At 42.3% G+C, this 18,582-nt stretch overlaps 1 protein-coding gene across 2 annotated transcripts in view; it reads left to right on the top strand.

Moving 5' to 3' along the window:
• FMN1 (formin 1) overlaps positions 1 to 18,582 on the top strand; it is a 422,489-nt gene that overhangs the window by 349,441 nt on the left and 54,466 nt on the right. The gene's annotated exons all lie outside the window — the stretch shown is intronic.

Genomic DNA, 18,582 nt, shown 5'->3' with positions numbered 1-18,582 from the left:
AGAGACAGACAGACAGAGACAGATTTCTCAAAAATGTTAAATGGACAACATCCAAGAAGCAACTAAGGAGGAACAAGCTAGAAAAGTAGCCTAAATTGTTTCTCGCAAACTGTGATAATCCAAGCTCAACCAAGATCAATGAGCTGTCAGGAAAAAGGAAAAAAAAAATTCCAAGCAAAAATATCTAAAGTAATAGCCAAAGGGATAAAGAAAAACCACTGGCTGGATAAACTGTGATAAATGTTGTGGTTTGTTTGTTTTTAAATTTTGTTCCTATGTGTAAGTCCCTCTTTGAGCAACAGTTTCAGTGTAATACAAACCTTTTGTACTGTGTGACACTCTTGTCTGTGTGTATCTTCCAAAGAGTGGGAGGGTGGAGTGAGGAAGTCTTCTTTTCTTCTTTAAACAACTGTTTCTCATATTTCAGAATTAACCAGTTGTATGCATTCATACTTATTTCTGGGACTCCAGTTGTCCAGAATTTCAGTCCACTCATTGCTCTGCATGGGACATGCAGATCCCTGACACAGCTTCCTCCTGTGTTTGTGCCCAATTCTCACACATTCTGCCTCCCTCTTGGGTGGCTCTCCTCATCATCCCAAAAGATCGCTCCACTGCCCACAGGACCGCCTCTTCCTCAGGCGGCCATCTTTGCTGTGGTGCGTGATGATGACATAGCCAAGCTTCTGGGATCCCTGTAACTTGCCTGCATGTGGAATCCCACATCATCGAGGATGCCTTTCATGTACCTATTCTACATTTCAAGCAAAAAATGGTTTTAGTCACTTGCATGCAATTATCTGCAGAGATTAACTCCCTAGTAACATTTTAAACCGTGCTGTTAGCTCCTTAGGAGTGTTTTTAAGGTGCTGATAGCAAACGTTCCCGTTCTTCTACTACTGATTTGGGGAAAATACTGCTATCACCAACTAGATATTCAGATAGCATCGCAGCTTCTCCTGAGGGTACGGTAATCTTAGAGGTGACCTGTCTTCAGCTCTTGCCATAAAAAAGAAACCTCTTCTCCTTCTGGCTTTTCTGTGCCCTGCCACTGACACAGCAACTCTAGATGCTCACCAAGGGCTGGGACACAGCAGTGATAAGCAGAAAGCTGAGGCGAAGGATGAATGGTGCACTGAGGTGGGACCCACAGACCTTGGACTGTCACTGACCTGTCAGTGGGGATCCCAGGGCCACAGTACCCCTCCTTGGGAGAGCTGGTCCCTTTTCAGGTTTATTCAACACTAGTTTATTACGTTTCTAATATGTGGCACTCTGAATGCTCAAAGCACCAAATCTGAAATTTGTTTGCCTGACTTATTGTCGATCTTCCTCCCTTTACGTATACAATCTTTGGTGTACCTATAGTAAATTCTGGGTAATTTCTACTTCATGGCCATATTGCTACACAATAAGTCATTAAGGGCAGTACAGAGATAGATTTTTTTTTTTTTAAACCCATTCTCATTTTGAGGAGAAATAGTTCCTTAAGACAATCTTCTCAGTCTTATTTCCGGGAGTCTGATATGTGCCAGGCATTGCTGGTTTCTACAGTCAGCCAATGATGGGGTAACCAAGAGGTCTGGATCTCTTGTCTCAAGAAAACCAACCTTCTGATATAAGCAAACAAGCAAAAAAAGTGTCAGAAGTTGCTAATCATCATTAACAACCATAGGCATTTTCTGGCTAATGGGTCTTCACTAGGAAAGTGTCCTGCTGTGGGATCCAGGGGCTTCGGGTTTTTGTCCTCAAGTAGCTCATAGTCTAGTTCAGGCGGCAAGGAGGACTCTACAACAGTAAGCAGGTATACAGCATAGCACATGCCAAGTGTCAAGGGAAGTCTAAAAGGGTGAAGAAATTAACTGGAACAGAGTCCTCTTACCTGTAGAAGCCTTGGAAGTTAGCTTGGTGGTGACACTATCTGGCCGATCCTTGTATCTGAATATGTCAAAATTGCCTGACCACAGGGAGTGGTGGTGTGAGTGGATAGGATGCAGAAAGTGGTGGGCCTGACCCTACCTAGGGAAAGCCAGCTACTCGAACCAGTCTTTGTTCAGCTTGCTGGCTGCCGGCTTTGATCTGGAATCGTGTTTCCATGAGAATTCTGCCTGCTCGTCCTCTGTCACATATGACAGGCTCCCCCCCAGTTTGGTCCACTTTCAAGGGAAATGAGCTGTTTGTCCGGCCACCATCCCTGGTCTGTGTAAACAAGCAGATGGGCAATTAGTGGCTCTGTCAGGGCCTTGGCCCGCCACCCCGCTTGCACAAACGGAGAATCCTCACTCATCTTTTGGACTGTAGTCGTGCAAGCATGAGATAATGGGGACTGCTCAGCTTTCGAGATTTCTTCATGCTGTTTAGATTTCAGTCTTCGTGTCAAAATCCTATTGTTCAAGCATTTTTGGCAAAGCAACCACTGCCAGTCAGCGCATTTGGGGGAAAAAAATAATTTCTATTCTGGTTCCTTGATTTTTTTTCTTCTCATTAAACCATTTTTTTAACGAGCAGGAAATAGGACCAAGACCTAGAGATCTGTAGGTAATATCTTTCCTTAATTAGCCAAATGCTGACAAGAGAGGTCACCCAGTTGAACACAGTTTTGTTTTGGTTTTTTTTTCTTCTCCCCTTGAAATGGCCATTTGTGTTGTACACACAGACTGGATGCCAGGAACAGCCTGGAGCCTCCTGGGCTGCTGGGCCGCCCATGGCCTTGTCAGACTCGCAGTCAGGTCACTCGTCACCACAGGGCTGTTGTAGTTTGTGTTTACTTGAGCATTTCACCCTGGTCAGTATGTTTCTTCTTGGATTCAAAATACCCACAGGCTTTGTGGAGGGCTCCCCTGGATTTACCATTTATCTTTCCTTGAGGCACATAGAGATCAGACACCGGTCCCCCAGTACCCAGGCCAGTCTCAGCCTAAGCCCACGCATTGCATTTCCTTTGTTCTTTCCCCAGACATTGGTATCACCTCCTCATGTTTTTTTTTTCCTTTGTCTCCTTCTGCTTTCAATTTTCTTTTCCCTCTTACCTCCGTTTTCTCTGCCTTCTTCTGTAGCTTTCTGTTTTCTCTCTGCTTCCCCCTCTCCCCTCACATTTTTGGTTTCTTATAACATGCCCTCCAGAATCTTCCTTGTTCAGGCATCACTATCTTTGCCCAGCATCTTTCCTACCATCCTGGTCTTTTTTTTCTTTCCTCACCACTTTCCCTCTTGCATTCATCCCTTTCCCAGCCCCCTACCTCTATCTCCTAGGACCTTTGAAATTCTTCAGACTGGGAGTGTCTCTGGGTGGAGCCACATAAATAAGGCAAGAGCATTCAGTGATCCTTTCAGTGTGACATCTGTAGAAGTGGTCATCTTTTCCCCATTTTGCCTCAGGACAGGCGTCTGCTGGTGGAGCACACCCTGTTCTCTGTGTCCAGTCACAACCATTCATTGTTAGGCATTTCTTCAGCATTATCTGCTGTGTGGGAGGCCCTGAGAAAGAATGACAAATCAGATGTGAATTCTCGCCTCAAGGACCTGATAGCTCTGACACAAATCTCACCCCACCTTTCAACAGTCTTTGATGGAGTTGATTAACCCATCCTTTAGAAAATTCCTTCTCTTTGCTGTAGGCCAGCATTCTCTTTTTTCCCCTTTCTACTTCATGAATACTCCCTAAAGTCTTCTTCACTGGTTCCTCAACTTCCTGATCTCTACACTTTGGTGGGAGGAGGGGGGGCACCTCAGGACTCAGCCCATGGATTTCTCTCTCTCTCTCTCTCTCTCTCTCTCTCTCTCTCTCTCTCTCTAGCTCTGCTCACTTACCAGGTGTGGTGTCATCAAGGCTTTAAATAACCATCTATATTCTGATGACTCCCCAGTTTCCATTTAAAGTTAGTGTAAGGTTAAATCATTCATTTTCTGAAAACTCTCCAGAGACTTTCTATTTCAATCATCATGGAATTCAAAGTCTTTATTGAACCTACAACGCTCTGTGTGATCTGACTCCCTCCACCTCACTGTCCTCAATTTTTATCACTCCTCGCCTTGTTCTCTTAGTCCTGGCACCCTTAGTCTTCCTGCTGATCTTTGAGACTGGCCAGCATACTTCTGCTGTGGAAAGTGTACAGGTTCTTCCTTTGGTCAGAATGTGCTTTCCCCAGATATCTATATGGCCTGCTCCTTACTTCATTCTGGCCCTTCCTCAGAGAACAGAGAGAACATCCTGATAACACCTCCTCAGACTCTATTATATAGTCTCTTCTCATTTCTCTGCTTTATATAGCTTTGTAGCACTTATCTCCATTTGAAATATCATGTGTTCATTGTTTTCTCTCTGCTTCCATAAGAAGTGTATTTCTTGAGATCAGGGATTCTGTTCTACTCATGGCTTATAGTACCTGTAGGCATGTCATGCTGTGAATATTTTTGAGTTAATGAACAGAGGGGGGTTCTTTCAAGGATATGCATAAAAACTGCCATATAGCTCAGAGGTGAGGGAAAGAAGGTAGGCTCTGAGCTAAATATTGATGTAGGGAATATGAAGACTATTCCAAGGAAACTGAGTTGACACCATGGAGCATATAAAAATTATAGTGAATATATCCATTGTTGGTGGAATATTATAAACAGAATGTCTGCTCAGGAGAGATCAGGAGGCCAGGCCATGCTAACCATGCCCCTGACCACTTTGATCTAGGTGCACCTGTCTTACATAGATCAGATTTCTGACCAGCCAGTACAAGACCCACAGGAAGGTAACAGGGGGAGGTAGGGGCAAGAGGCCACCAATAGAACTAGGAGATGTTCCTGGCACAGTCACCTGCAGAATCACTTCAAGGAGAATGTGAGGAAGATAGAGAGGAAGTAGATGTAAAGAGGCAGTGAAGATTGAATCCGTTGGCAGACATGGTTTGTAGTCTTACAGATGCACTCCTAAAAGCTAAAAATTTAAAAATGATACACTGTAGTGGGATTTATCAGGACCCTTCCATCTACCTAAGTTCTCTCTACCTGTAAATGCCACCTGGAAGCTCCATTCCACCTGGGGTTGAGGATATACACAGGAAAGCGATGTGATACGAGCTGTGGAGTAAAAAAGTGATACTGGCTACAATGTATGCAGTGAACTGGAGGAAGGGGGACAGTGACTAGAGGTGATCACGTAAGAAGCCACGCAGTAACAGAAGGGAAAAGTGATGAGGATCTGCACTAGGGAGCATCATATGGGAAAAAATAGGAGAAGTTAAATAGGGATGACGTTACATAGGCCAGGCCTCCAGGATTTAGGCAGCTGAGAGAATGTAAGCTCCATGAAGGCAGAGACCACTTCAGTTGTGTTTCCTGCTGTATCCCCAGGACCCGGCACATGATGAGCACACTTTAACTGCTTAGAGGTGGGGGGAATAAGAGTAATTGGAAGTGGGAGAGTGGAGGTGTAGGATGACAGGTGAGACTCACAGCTTAAATGACAGAAAGAATAGAGCACCGAGACAAGAGGTGACGAATGTGTGCTGAAGAGCTTGACTTCACCCTGGAACATACAGGGAGTATGCCTGAATGTGTCCAGCAGGGGATGGAGACTGGAGTCTGGTGCTCACAGCTGGGAAACAGCCACAAGGCAGCGAGTGGTGAAACCGTAAAAAGAAGCGAAATGGAGAGCGAGCACAGGAAGAAGCAAGTGATAGGGAGAATTGAGGTGGGCTGGGAGTATACCATGGAGACAGGATGGGGGGAAAAAAGAATCTGAAGAAACAGGAGAAGCTCTGAGACTACAGCACTCAAGCTAAGGTGAGAAAGTTCCAAGGAGCTGATGTTAACTCTTGTAAGGAATTGAAGAGGCTGAGTATCAAGTGGCCACAAAAGCCAAACCGTACGTGAGGAGAATGGAGACTGGAGATCAGAAATGATCATGGGCTGACAGACTAGCCAGTGTAGCACTGAAAGTGGTTCCAGGAGGTGGTGTTCATATCACATCATTCCCTATAGTCCCATAGCCATCCCTGGGTACCCTGGTCAACCACGTATTTGTGTCTCAGACCCAAGCTTGCCTGGAAGAACTTCTCTCTGCTTATAGAGAAATAAGTCTCAAGGCTGACTCTCTACATAAATGTAAATAGACATTTAAGTCTGTAAAGAGACAGAGTGAGACAAAGTGAGAGTGGGGGAGGGGCAGAGAGAGAGGGACACAGAATCCGAAGCAGGCTCCAGGCTCTGAGCTGTCAGCTGTCGACGCGGGGCTCGAACCCACAAACCGTGAGATCATGATCTCATCCGAAGTCGGATGCTTAACCGACTGAGCCACTCAGGCGCCCCTCAAGGCAGACTTTTTACAATGATGAAGTATTTGTCTACTGTTACGTTATTATCAAGCCTGGGAAAGGCAAACAAAACTGCCATTCTGATTCCCTTGTGTGAGTGGGCTCTTAGGAGGAGCTTAGGAGAGGAACTAGAAAAGCCAGGATTTTTCTGGAGCATAGCCTTTCAGCATGGGCATTGGTGGCACACTGTCATTACCCTGTCCCCAAAATGCCCTATCACAGCAGGACCCACACTGTTCTTGTTTCCTCATGTTGCTTAATGGAAGCCCTTTTGGCCTTTTTGTCAAGATTTCAGAGGCATAAAAAGCTTGAGACTTTCTTGTTGAGTAAGTGTACAGTGAAGCTACTGAGCAAGACATGTGCTCAGATAGTGGGTGTGTCACCTTCACCAACTGAGGGAGGCAGTTTTGTATTCAGTAAGTGCAGAGTTTGTGAGATGTATACAGTTAAAGTGGAAAAATATGAAGGGGTTGTTTCTAGGGAGAGAGCATCTGGGCATTTGTAGTATTGAAGCTAAAGGTATGAGGGAAAAGGAATTGCTGAAGTAAAGCTAAGTTAGGATATGGATTACCGTTGCTATAAATTACAGTAAATGGAGCCCCTGAAATAGGGATGTGAACATTACGATAGTCCTAAATAAAAGTAAAATGAGGAGCAGTGAGAAAGACAGCAGAAGAAAAGCTCTCTGCTCTTTAATCGTCAGTTCACAAAGTGCATTCCTCCCTGCCCCCCTACCCATGTATCCAATGGACATTTACTGGGACTCCTCCTTGTGTGTGCCCCAAGGTTACCTGAACACCATGGTCATACTTCGGAAGGGAAGACTGTTAATTCAAAGGATTGAGATAGGATGCCCATGGAATTACCTGTAACATCTATTTGAAAACAAAACCTTGCAAACCTTCACATCATGGAGATCACAGTCTAGAATGAAGAAACTGCCAAGTTTTTTAAGTTTGCAGCTGAGACCATGGGGGGAAAAAATGTGTCTTCATCTGCAAGTGTCTTTGGTTTGGAAATTGGAAGAACAGGGCAGGCTTCCTCACAGGATATCTAGTACTTTCCCCACTTCTGGTGGCAGAAACCTGGTTTGTGGTCCGGACTAGGAAGGAGAGTGATATTCCAGTTTGGAAGAGGAAAATAACTCTAGGTTAATTTTTTAAGGTCATGATTTAGGAAAAAATTCACTAGGGGCACCTGGGTGGCTCAGTTGGTTAAGCATCCGACTTCAGCTCGGGTCATGATCTCACAGTTCGTGGGTTCGAGCCCCACATTGGGCTCTGTGCTGACAGCTCAGAGCCCGGAGCCTGCTTCAGATTCTCTATCTCCCTCTCTCTCTGCCCCTCACCCACTCACACTCTGTCTCTCTCTCAAAAATAAACATTAAAAAAATTTTTTTTAGAAAGGAAAAGATTCACTGAAATAAGGGATGCCTTTTATTTAAAGTCCATTTTAAATGTATCTGAATGATTTTCTGTCCCTTATCCACGAGTCTCTATGATTACATGGTCAGGACCAGACATGCATCCCAGGAAGGCTGGGTGATGTGCATGTGCTCTGGCCTCTCCTCTGTGTACTTGGGCTCTCCAGCGGCTGTGTACTTGTAGGAAGCAAGCGACTGGATTCCCTGATGCTACTCTGCTTCCAAACCAACCCTACATAATTCAAATTCACAAACTGTGACAAAGGTAATGCCTTTCCCCTGAGAATGCCCCAGAGTCACAGTGCCATGTTTTGGCTGAGTGTTTTGGTAGTATTGTATTAGCACTGAGAAGGGCTTGAATGAGGTAAAGCCTCTGACTTCCTATGCAGTGACTATGGAGCACGTGCTCTAAAATTAACCACGGTGGTCACTGATGGCGAGGGGTACCACTTTGAGCCCTTTGAAGAGTGATTCCATTTTCAGGATCAAGAGAAAGAAGAAAAAGATGAAAGAGTGTTCTGAGAAAGATGGTACTTAGATTACCTTTATCTGCTCACTTTCATAATGCTCTTTTCTTGGAGGAAAAAAAATGGCTGAAAATAATAATGGTGGGAATGAGAGAGACTGGGAGGGAGGTGAGTTTTGGCTGCATTTGGGGGGAGAGGAGCAACCAGCTGAATAGAACCTGGGAAGTGGGCTGATTGGTTTCTTTGTTTGGGGTAATGAATAATAGTCTTGATGTGGGCCTTTGGCTTCTGTATTTGTTTGTTTGTGTTTTGTGTCTCAATTTTTTTTTTCTCCTTTGAGGCAGCCTGAAAAGAAAGAGCAAGGGACCTTAGAGTGAGTTAACATAGAGTGAGAAACATATCTGTCTGTGATTAAGGTTTCACTTCCTCTATTTTCTATTACCAAAGCCCAATTCCAGAAGCTATGTAGGAGGAGACTGACTCAGATAAGGTAGGCAGTCTCATCAGCTTGTTGGCCGAGACACAGAGGATCCTGAGCCTGGCTCAAGACCGTGTTGACACGGCACAAGTGTAATTTTTCTCATTTTTCTGAAGGAAAAAGAAACGAGTTTCAGAAGAGCAGTTCACCATGCAAGGGTTTAATTTGGTTTTCAGCAGAGTCTGGCAAAATAGGCATGTTGGGGGATGGTCTCAACTGACTAGAGTTAGCTGAGAACAAATAGAACTGGGTTGGAAATAAATCTCATGAGGTTCTGAGAACCAAGAAAAATTGGGAAAAGTCCCAGTAGATATTATACAGGGCTATCACTTTCAAAATCCCTCTGTGGTGTGAGAGGTATCTACCTCTTTGTATAAAATTTGAGCTTACGAAGGAGCCTGAGAAAATGAAAATGGAGTAAGTAAATTCATATTTAATTAAATGAGATGGCCACATTCCTTTTCCTTATGGATTTCAGAGGTTGACCTTGAACTCACGTCAAGTGTTTTTTTTTGTTTTTTACTGTTTATTTTTGAAAGGGAGAGAGAGCAGAGGAGGTGCAGAGAGAGAGGGAGACACAGAATCTGAAGCAGGCTTCAGGCTCCAAGCTGTCAGCACAGAGCCCGGCATGGGTCTCAAACTCACAGACTGCAAGATCATGACCTGAGCTGAAGTCAGACACTTAACTGACTGAGTCACCCAGGCGCCCCAAGTTAGGTCTTTAATACATTTAAAATCTAAGAGTATTTGCTAAGAGTGTAAAAGGGGTGGGGCAGTGTGCTCCTCATGATGCAAAGTCTATTACACTTGGATCAGTGATATGGGTGGTAAACCATTCCCCAGGCTGTTGTTCCATCTCTTCTATGTGTTAATTTTAGGCATCTTGCATGAGCTGGGTCAGAAGGCTTACTTCCTTTGCCCTTCGCTTTCAAGACTGTTTTGGTGCCAGTTGGCTTTCTGTGGGTCTTCTTGCTCATCAGTATGGGATACATCCTACTTTTCCAAATGAGACCCTTACAAATCAGCCATTGTTTCAAAAGACATTCCATAACCCAAGTCTTTCCTCCCCATAAGTTTCATTCACTGAAGACCAAAATCCTTTTCTTTCCCCTCACTATGCCTTTTCTACTTATACTAGTGAAGAATGACAGAGTGGGATTGCTTTAGACGAGGTAGCAGCCATTAGAAGGACAACTTCTTAAAATATGACCATTAGAGATGGGGAAATTAGGAAGAGAGCATACAGTAAACATTCACTATATGATGGGGGACAAGGGAGAGGAGAGAGGAAGGATAGTAAAATGGAGAAGGGGAAGATAATGTTCCAGAAGAAAAACAGAGTTGGGGCAAAACAGTCTGTCCCTTGCTTTCCTCTCACTCACCACTCCAAGTACAATAATTTGCCTTACCTCCTGTCCCTCTCCCCCCTTCTCTCCCTCCCTCCCTCCCTCCCTCCCTCCCTCCCTCCCTCCCTCTCTCTCTCTGTCTCTCACCCACCCACCCACCCACCCACACACACACACGCACGCACGCACACACACACACACACACACACACACACACACACACACATGCATGCACAGACACACACAGACACACACCATACTCTCTATTCAGGTAATCCTGAATCACAGCTGAGTGATGAACAAATAGGAACCTCAGCAAATGCCTTACATACTATCAAGCCTTGACTTATCAGCCGTTTCAAACACTGCTTGAGTCATCATCTCAAAAAGCTCTTCCCTTTCCTCTGAAAATGTTCACAACATCACCTCAGTAGCCACCACATTGAAACCCCTCTCCACACGATGTGCAATTGTCAGTGAAGAAAAGTCAGGGAAGCTTTAGAGAAACAATAGCTCCTTTGCAAATTGCTGCTACATCAGAAGAAAAGCTGAGGCAGGCATAGACTATTTTATTTTACATACCACAAACAGACAAACAACCCCCAGATTTGGAATCCAGAGTTAACAAAAGCATTAAATCCATCAGGCTTTGAGAAAGGGCAATGTTTTTTCATATTTTTCCTCTGCTACCATTATTTATATAACAAATGGCTGCAAAATGCAATCATGTCAGATGTTGGAAATAAACTCTTTGGGGTATAGCTATTTTTAAACAACCCATAGTTATAGGGATGTTTTAAAAACATGCAAAAGCTGAGTTTGTGTTTTAAATCCTAAATGGTCTCAGAAACTCTGTATTGTTAGCCTAGTGCGAACCTATGGAACAGAAAAGCTTTTCAACAGAGCCTGAATTCCCTCAGGAATGATGATGTTTTTGAGAGTTGCAAAAATTCAAATTGGCCATAAATTGAAGCCCAGTATTTCTAGGCAGATACACCGAGATCCCTGGTGCTTAGTCTTTCCCACTTTGGAGATCTTTGAACTTCTCTTGTAAATATGTGCAAAGTACTTCCTCACCAGAAGATTCTATTTACTGACACCAGGAGCAAGCATTCCTTCCCTACCCCCCTTCGCCCTTGGGAATCAGAAGTTCATAAAAAGAATGCTGCATTCTTGGGGATTATTTGCATGAGTGGCTTATTTTAGTCACTCTTTGAGAGGTTGTATTCCTGGTCTCTCTTCTAGTAGTCCAAGCTCGCTGCTCCCACAAGAGATTTTTCCCCCAGTCTAGTGAGCCCCACTGTCATCTTCCTGACCCCTACAACACCACCCCCCAACACACAAACAGCACCCCCCACACACACCTGCCACTCATCCCCTCCAGCCCTGCCTAGGCTCTTGCTCACATTGAAGAAATAGGAGCTTCAGCTTGAGCCTGGGGTCCCAGCTCTATTTCCCTTTCTCTAGCCAAGTTAACACACACCCTCAAAACTGCCATCAAGTCCCACTTCTTGTACGGGACTTCCCAAGCTCTTATGATATTTATGATTTATTATTAAGAATATTAAGAATAGTACTGGCTAGCATTTATTTAATACTCCAAGCCTGATATTAAGCATAGTCCCGTTCAGTTCTCATTTTAAAAACTCTTGAGGAAAGCACTATTATTATCTCCCATTTTGCAAATGGACTCAGACTACTTCTGTTTGATCAGAGGAAGACTTCAATGAGGACAAGTTAAGAATTCAGTGTCGCAGCGTGCCTGGATGGCTCAGTTGATTAAGTGGCTGACTCTGGGTTGTGGCTCAGGGTTAACGCTCTTGCAGTGTTTGAGTTCGAGCTCTGTATTGGGCTCTGCACTGACAGCGTAGAGCCCACTTGGGATTCTCTTTCTTCCCCTTGCTTTCTCTGCCCCTCCCCTACTTGTGTGCACGTGCTCGCTCACTCTCTCTCTCTCTCTCTCTCAAAATAAATAAACTTAAAAAAAAAAAGAATTCAGTGTGGGATTCTGGTGGCTTGGGCTGGAGTAATAGAATAGAGAGAGAGGATCGAAAGAAGGGGTATTCGGATAGTATAACCCAGTCCACAGAGAGGAAGGGCTTTCCTTAGACATACCTTTGTGGGAACGAGGTCCTTTCTGTTACTAATAATGTAATTTTCATTGCTTCCTTTGTGTCACTTTTTAAGTATTGGAGAAAATTTTAAATACTTGACAAGTTACTTAGCTAATAAAAGAAACAGAACTCTATTGTGCTCATATTAGAATCCCCACCACCTAGCATGCAGTGGGTGTTCAGTAAATAAAGATTGAATTTGTCCAAAAAAAGGAAAGGAGCATATAGAAGTATTCTTCCTCATTTAAGTCATAAATGGAATGAAATGCCTCTAGAGATGAAAACAAGATTTTAAAAGATCTAAAAACTCTTCCTACCTGTCAAACCCAAAGAACAAGGTCGAAATGTGATCAGGGGAAGAACACAACACACTTATGCAGAATGGAAGACACTAAGCCAGCAGTATCTACTTTCTGCAGTCAGCACAGAGCCAGGGTGATTTTTTTTTTAATCTGCCTTTTCCTAGTGGTCAGTGTCTAGTCGAATGCAAGGATTATGAAATTTTCCTAACTTTTGTCATTTGTTACAGTCTGTGTGTGATAACTTTGGGGCCAGTCTTTAGCCTTCCAGATTCCCCAAATTTTGGATGACCTAGATGAAGGATCCTGTATTACCTAGAGAAATGTAGAAGTGCCCTTAATTTGTCCAATTGCTGTTTAAAAAGATACATTAGAATGAGTGGCAGATAAAAGTAATCCTTATTTAGTTACTTCTCTTAGGTCAGCACGGTGTCTCTCCATTAGCATGGAATTGGGAGTCAATACCCCCTAACTTTGTCACATGGGAGAAATGTGCCCCCCTTCATTTCAATGGGAGTATTGGTCGAAGTCTCTTCATCCTTCCATCACTGAGGTCTCAGGCCTTCGAGAGTTGTATCTAGATGTAGAACCTGGTTTTATATGCTAGCAGAAGAGTGGTAACTATTTTCATCACTCATGGATCTTAACCTTTAACCAGATGAAAAGGTGATTTCCATGGATTGGTCGGGGTCTGAAGATCTTTGCTGCTTTTATAAACTGAGACAATAGGTCCAGTCCATAACAACACCAAATGTAGTGTTTTGGAAAGTGATTGTATCCACCTGCATTCAGCTTGTGTCCAAGGGAACCAATCCCAGGAAACTGGCCTCAAAGGAAGCCACTGGCTGCTGACTTTATTCTCACCATTGTACTCCAGCAGCCACATATGCAGTCCTTAATATTTAATGAAGGCGTAAGTTGGAAGAAATTTTTCATTCTTAGAAAACCATCCCCTACTCCCCTATCTTGGAGCCTGTGCTATTTAGCAGCTGGAAACGCTATCGACTGGAAAATGGAAAGTAGTTTGTCTAGTCCTCCTGGTTCCTCACTCTGATGACCCATAAGGTTGACAGAACTTTTGTTTTGGTGTCTGTTTTTAACTTAGAAGAAAGATGTGATGAGTCTCATTAGTTGTTGCATCATCTTAGACTAAATATTGCATAATCTTTTTTTTTTGTTTTTGGTTATTTAACTAGTTAAATCGATACTAAATTAGAGTAAACCTTGAGAAAGCAGAGTGGGAAGTTTTCTTCAGTTCGGCTGCAGTTTTTCTTACCCTATTTCTGTGTTCTTACAAATTACATTTTGAATTTGCAACCAAACAGCTAGCTATTGCTATAAGAAAGCAGTTATTTTTTAAATTTTTTTTATTTTTTAATACATTTTTTTTGTCAAATTGGCTAACATACAGTGTGTACAGTGTGCTCTTGATTTTGGGGGTAGATTCCCGTGAATCATTGCTTCCATACAACCCCCAGTGCTCATCCCAACAGGTGCCCTCCTCAATGCCCATCACCCATTTCCCCCTCTCCCCCAACTCCCCATCAACCCTCAGTTTTTTCTCTGTATTTAAGAGTCTCTTATGGTTTGCCTCCCTCTCTCTCTGTTTATAACTATTTTTTCCCCTTCCCTTCCCCCATGGTCTTCTGTTAAGTTTCTCAAGTTCCACATATGAGTGAAAACATATGATATCTGTCCTTCTCTGACTGACTTATTTCACTTAGCATAATACCCTCCAGTTCCATCCACGTTGCTGCAAATGGCAGGATTTCATTCTTTCTCATTGGCAAGTAGTATTCCATTGTATATATAAACCACATCTTCTTTATCCGTTCATCAGTTGATGGACATTTAGGCTCTTTCCATAATTTGGCTATTGCTGAAAGTGCTGCTGTAAACATTGGGGTACATGTGCCCCTATGAATCAGCACTCCTATATCCTTTAGATAAATTCCTAGTCGTGCTATTGCTGGGTCGAAGGGTAGTTCTATTTTTAATTTTTTGAGGAACCTCCACACTCTTTTCCAGAGAGGCTGCACCAGTTTGCATTCCCACCAACTGTGCAAGAGGGTTCCCCCTTCCCCATGTCGACACCAGCATCTGTTGCTTCCTGAGTTGCTCATTTTAGCCACTCTGACTGGCATGAGGTGGTATCTCCTTGTGGTTTTGATTTGTTTTTCCCTGATGATGAGTGACATTGAGCATGTTTTCATGTTGTCTGTTGGCCGTCTGGATGTCTTCTTTGGAAGTGTCTATTCATGTCTTCTGCCCATTTCTTTACTGGATTATTTGTTTTTCGGGTGTGCAATTTGGTGAGTTCTTTATAGATCTTGAATACTAACCCTTTGTCTGATAAGTCATTTGCAAATATCTTTTCCCATTCCATCGGTTGCCTTTTAGTTTTGTTGATTGTTTCCTTTGCAGTGCAGAAGCTTTTTATCTTGATGAGGTCCCAATAGTTCATTTTTGCTTTTAATTCCCTTGCCTTTGGAGACGTGTTGAGTAAGAAATTGCTGTAGCTGAGGTCACAGAGGTTGTTGCCTGCTTTCTCCTCTAGGGTTTTGATGGTTTCTTGTCTCACATTTAGATCTTGTATCCATTTTGAGCTTATTTTTGTGTATGGTGTAAGAAAGTGGTCTAGTTTCATTCTTCTTCATGTTGCTGTCCAGTGCTCCCAGCACCATTTGTTAAAGAGACTGTCTTTTTTCCATTGGATACTCTTTCCTGCTTTGTCAAAGATACGTTGTACATCTTTGTCAAAGATCCAATTCTGGGTTCCCTATTCTATTCCATTGGTTTCTGTGTCTGTTTTTTGTGCCAATACCATACTGTCTTGATGATTACAGCTTTGTAGTAGAGGCTAAAGTCTGGCATTGTGATGCCTCCTGCTTGGGTTTTCTTTTTCAAGATTTCTTTGGCTATTCAGGGTCTGTTGTGGTTCCATACAAATTTTAGGATTGTTTGCTCTATCTTTAAGAATGCCGGTGCAATTTTGATTGGGATTGTATTGAACGTGTAGATTGCTTTGGGTAGTATTGACATTTAAACAATATTTATTCTTCCAATCCATGAGCACGGAATGTTTTTCCATTTCTTTGTATCTTCTTCAGTTTCCTTCATACGTTTTCTATAGTTTTCAGCATACAGATCTTTTACATCTTTCGTTAGGTTTATTCCTAGGTATTTTATGATTCTTGGTGCAATTGTAATTGGGATAGATTTCTTGATTTCTCTTGCTACAAGAGAAAGCAATTATTATCATGCTTTCCATCTACCAAGACCTTTCCTCTAAGGGGTGACAAAACATTTGATGTGTAGCATATGTATAAAGGTGCCAGCAGATAAAGAGATTTGACTTAGGTCATCTCCCAAGAAATACTGTATTTTACCTATCTCCCTGTTCATTGGAAATGCCATAAAGTAGCAAAGGGAGGAATTTTGAAATCCTAAAAGACGTTGAAACTACTAAAGTGTTTCTTTATTGGGTCAGTATTTCTAGTAGTCAGAGAAACTGTGGAGAGACCATGCTTCTTTCTCTCCCCAATAATTTTATTAGGTTACTGAAATTTCATGGTTTGCTTAGGAGGGAGCATGAGCCAAGTGGTAGACCTAAATCTTGCCTTTTATCTGAGTGTCATGACACTATTATAACCACAAATATTTATCTTTCATTCTCAATGGAGACGGGTCGCTCTTTGGATCATCCCATGTAGAATACAGTAGACTCTATGTAGAGCTATTTTCCAAATTGTTAGATATCACAACCAGACTAAACTCCATTCATTGTTACAAAAGCCCAGTATGGAAAGACAATTCTACATGATAAAAACATTTAAGACATCAATTTTTTTATTAGCTCTGTTAAATTTAGAGAATTGAAATTCCTTCTGGATGGCTTTCAGTGATCAAAATTTACCAAATTAAGAATAAGGAATCCAGACTTTTCCTTAGAAAGGCAATGAAAGCATAATAGAAAGGATGAATCCTACTGGGTTTACCATTCACCATTCCACTTTTTCACCCAAGATTGTTTGAAAACCTGTCTATATTGATACATATGGATCTAATTCTTTTAACTGCTGTAGATTATTGCATTGCATGAGTAAACCATGTTTTTCTTGGTCCAACACTCCTTTCCCTTTCTGTCATCAACTCCACTGTAAAGAAGAGCCAGTGGTTTGTATATCCTCTTTCCTTCATTGGGACTTTGGAAAGATAAACAAGACAATAACATGAAATGACTAGAACCCTTTTGTTATGAAGTAGTACAAGCATTAGAACTGATTCTAATTTCTCACACATTGTACTTTCTTTCTAGATTGGCAAGATTCCTCAAGCATTCTTTTTTTCTTACTTTAATAATGCAATGGCTGGGGCAACTGGGTGGCTCAGTTGGTTAAGCATTTGTCTGACTTCAGCTCAGGTCATGATCTCACAGTTTGAGCCCTGCGTCGGGCTCTGCACTGATGGCTTGGAGCCTGGAGCCTACTTGGGATTCTGTGTCTCCCTCTCTCTCTGCCCCTCCCCCACCTGTTCTCTCTCTCTCTCTCTCTCTCTCTCTCTCTCTCTCAAAAATAAAATAATTCTAAAAATTAAAAAAAAATAATGCAATGGTGATAATCCGTAAGTAAAGTGATGGGAATGTAAAATTAGATCATTATGATTAGCTGGGACTTAATGCCACAAATCCAGCCCAAAATAATGCTCCTGAGACCCTAAAACAATCATTTTGCTACTCATAAATAATAGTCTAAGCTGTTGAGTGGATGAGGTCCAGGATTCTCTTTGGTCCCTTAATGGACAGTAATGCTGCTTGGACCATGATTTTCCACTTTTCTTCTTGGAAAGTCTGACTATAGGCCACTCAGTAAAATGAACCTTGGAAATAGGACTTCTGTCTCACACCATCTATTCATGAAAGAGAGCTATAAAAGCAAACACATACCCAGAACCTAATGGAGACATGGCAGTAAGCCTGAGGGAAATGCCATCCCTTTAACCTCTCTTTTAATCCCCTCGTAGCTTTATTTAGTTTCACGACAGGGTGAAGGCATCAGTTGTGGGCAGACGTTTGTGTTTTCTGAACTTGTTTATTCAGAAAGTAGTTGAAAGACATAAGAATGAATAACTCTGGAAAGAGCCAGTACTAAGAAAAGTGGGAAGGGCATCCAAAATAGTATTTCCACAGCTTTGTTGCTATCTGGAAACTACCTAGAATATTTTAATGAAACTATTCTGTGTGATAACACCTAGTGTTCTAATGTAAAGCACATCTGTCTTGGTTCCTACACAAAATTTCCAAAGTAAACTCATAGGTAGGCATGAGTTAGAAATAGGACAAAGCAGTCCAGTCTTGGACTGGACTCAGACTGGACTCAACAGTGGATTAGGAAGGATGTCAAGGGAAACCACCCTTGTTTCTCTCACTCCTTCCCTGTTTCTTGTGAAATTGGTTTATGCTTCCCTAGAATCCTTTGATTCTATTTTGCTCTCTTTTCACTAAATCTTCCTACAGCTTGATCTGTCAGTTTCTGAGCATTTCCTGTTGGTCTGTTTTGCTTTTTCTTAGTATCAGGGAAACTTTTTTTTCTACGGAATTCGACTTCAATCTTATTCAACACCATTACCATTGACATATATCCTCTTGGGCTGAAGTAAGCAGGTTCCCCAGAGATTCTTCCATTCTTAGAGTGCTTTTTCTCCAGTGGACTACAAGGCATTTGACATTAAAGCATCTCCTTTGCCCTTCCACTGTCCTTGTGAAAGAAGCTAACATCAGGCCTTCTTGACATATGAGGGAAGGGATTCTCTGAGAGATCTTCCTTTTCCAGGAATCACGCTAAGTCAGTGTCAGGTAGATTTAGACATCCAGAGAGAGAACCAGCTCCTTTGGGTCTCCCTTGGAGTTATTTCTGACTACTATTTCAAACTTGTTTCCATCATTCAAGTTTTGTTATCCAAATAGACCTTATCCATGGTTTCCTTGGCCTCTGATTATTACCAATCTTTTTTAACCTCTCAGGACTACTTACTCTAAACAACATCTCCCAAGATGATTTTGTGTGTCAGGTCTAATACAGTTTGAAAAAAGATTACTGAGTGCCTAATTGTAACCATTTATTTATTATGTATAGGCCCATAATGTATTGG

Source organism: Prionailurus viverrinus, chromosome B3 (assembly GCF_022837055.1).
Source record: "Prionailurus viverrinus isolate Anna chromosome B3, UM_Priviv_1.0, whole genome shotgun sequence".
In the NCBI taxonomy this organism is placed as follows: domain Eukaryota; kingdom Metazoa; phylum Chordata; class Mammalia; order Carnivora; family Felidae; genus Prionailurus; species Prionailurus viverrinus.
Note: the sequence above shows the minus strand (reverse complement) of the source record. Positions and strands in the feature narration are given on the sequence as shown.